At 41.2% G+C, this 2,384-nt stretch overlaps 1 non-coding gene across 1 annotated transcript; it reads right to left on the bottom strand.

The window, feature by feature from the left end:
- Positions 1–295: 295 nt before the first annotated feature.
- On the bottom strand, positions 296–403 carry LOC127748100 (small nucleolar RNA R71). The gene has a single exon (XR_008010043.1). It is a non-coding gene; the product is annotated as a small nucleolar RNA R71 (small nucleolar RNA).
- Between the last annotated feature and the right edge of the window lie 1,981 nt (positions 404–2,384).

A 2,384-nucleotide genomic window follows, 5' to 3' on the forward strand; every position in this document is an offset into this window, starting at 1 on the left:
AGCAAACAATTTTGAGCTAAAGCCTCAATTAGTTTCTCTAATGCAACAGAATTGCAAGTTTCATGGACTTCCATCAAAAGATCCTTTTCAGTTCTTAACTGAATTCTTGCAGATCTGTGATACTTTTAAGACCAATGGGGTTGATCCCGAGGTCTACATGCTTATGCTTTTCCCTTTTGCTGTAAGAGACAGAGCTAGAACATGGTTGGACTCTCAACCTAGAGATAGCCTGAACTCTTGGGATAAGCTGGTCACGGCTTTCTTAGCCAAGTTCTTTCCTCCTCAAAAGCTTAGCAAGCTTAGAGTGGATGTTCAAACCTTCAGACAGAAAGAAGGTGAATCCCTCTATGAAGCTTAGGAGAGATACAAGCAACTGACCAAAAAGTGTCCTTCTGACATGCTTTCAGAATGGACCATCCTGGATATATTCTATGATGGTCTATCTGAATTGTCTAAGATGTCATTGGACCATTCTACAAGTGAATCTATTCACCTGAAGAAAATGCCTATAGAAGCTCAGGAATTCATTGACATGGTTGCAAATAACCAGTTCATGTACACTTCTGAAAGGAATCCTGTGAGTAATGGGATGCCTCAGAGGAGGGAGTTCTTGAAATTGATGCTCTGAATGCCATATTGGCTCAGAACAAAATGTTGACTTAGCAAGTCAACATGATTTCTTAGAGTCTGAATGGATTGCAAAATGCATCCAACAGTACTAAAGAGGCATCTTCGGAAGAAGAAGCTTATGATCCTGAGAACCCTGCAATGGCAGAGGTGAATTACATGGGTGAAGCCTATGGAAACACCTATAATCCCTCATGAAGAAATCATCCAAATTTCTCATGGAAGGATCAACAAAAGCCTCAACAAGGCTTTAATAATGGTGGAAAAAACAGGTTAAGCAATAGCAAACCTTTTCCATCATCCTCTCAGCAACAGACAGAGAATTTTGAGCAGAGAACCTCTAGCTTAGCAAACATAGTCTCTGATCTATCTAAGGCCACTCTAAGTTTCATGAATAAAACAAGATCCTCTATTAGAAATTTGGAGGCACAAGTGGGCCACCTGAGTAAAATAGTCACTGAAAATCCTCTTAGTACTCTCCCAAGCAGTACAGAAGAGAATCCAAAAAGAGAGTGCAAGGCCATAACCTTACTTGGTGTAGCCGAATGCACAGAGGAGGAGGAAGACATGAATCCCAGTGAGGAAGACCTCATGGGACATCCTCTGGACAAAAAGGAGTTCTCATTTGAGGAACCTAAGGAATCTAAGGCTCATCTAGAGACCATAGAGATTCTATTGAACCTACTGCTGCCATTCATGAGCTCTGATGACTATTTCTCCTCTGAAGAGGATGAAAATATTACTGAAGAGCAAGTTGCTAAGTACCTTGGAGCAATCATGAAGCTGAATGCCAAGTTATTTGGTAATGAGACTTGGGTGGATGAACCCACCTTGCTCACCAATGAACTGAATGACTTGGTTAGGCAGACATTACTTCAAAAGAAATAGGATCCTGGTAAATTTCTAATTCCCTGTACCATAGGCACCATGACCTTTGAGAAGGCTTTGTGTGACGCGGGGTCAGGCATAAACTTAATGCCACTCTCTATAATAGAGAAACTGGGAATCTTTGAGGTACATGCTGCCAAATTCTCATTAGAAATGACAGACAAATCCATGAAAAAGGCTTATGGACAGGTAGAGGATGTGCTAGTGAAGGTTGAAGGCCTTTACATCCCTGTTGATTTCATAATCCTAGACACTGGAAAGGATGAGGATGAATCCATCATCCTTGGAAGACCCTTCCGAGCCACAGCAAAAGCTGTGATTGATGTGGACAGAGGAGAGTTGATCCTTCAATTGAATGAGGACTACCTTGTGTTTAAAACTCAGGGATCTCCCTCTATAACCATGGAGAGGAAGCAAGAAAAGCTTCTCTCAATGCAGAGTCAAACAAAGCCCCCACAATCAAACTCTAAGTTTGGTGTTGGGAGGCCACAACCAAACTCTAAGTTTGATGTTGAACCCCCACATTAAAACTCTAAGTTTGGTGTTGGAAGGTCCCAACAATGCTCTGAATATCTGTGAAGCTCCATGAGAGCTCACTGTCAAGCTATTGATATTAAAGAATGGCTTATTGGGAGGCAACCCAATTTCATTTATCTATGTTATTTTCTTTTTTTTTAGGTTGATGATCATGTGGAGTCACAAAAACAACTACAAAAACCAAAGGAAAAAAAATCAAAAACAGCATTAAAAATAGCACACCCTGGAGGAGCAACCTATTGGCGTTTAAACGCTAGTAAGGGTAGCAGAATTGGCATTTAACGCCCAATCTGGCACCATTATGGGCGTTAAACGCCAGAAACAAGCACCAG

Source organism: Arachis duranensis, chromosome 5 (assembly GCF_000817695.3).
Source record: "Arachis duranensis cultivar V14167 chromosome 5, aradu.V14167.gnm2.J7QH, whole genome shotgun sequence".
NCBI classification, from domain to species: Eukaryota; Viridiplantae; Streptophyta; class Magnoliopsida; order Fabales; family Fabaceae; genus Arachis; species Arachis duranensis.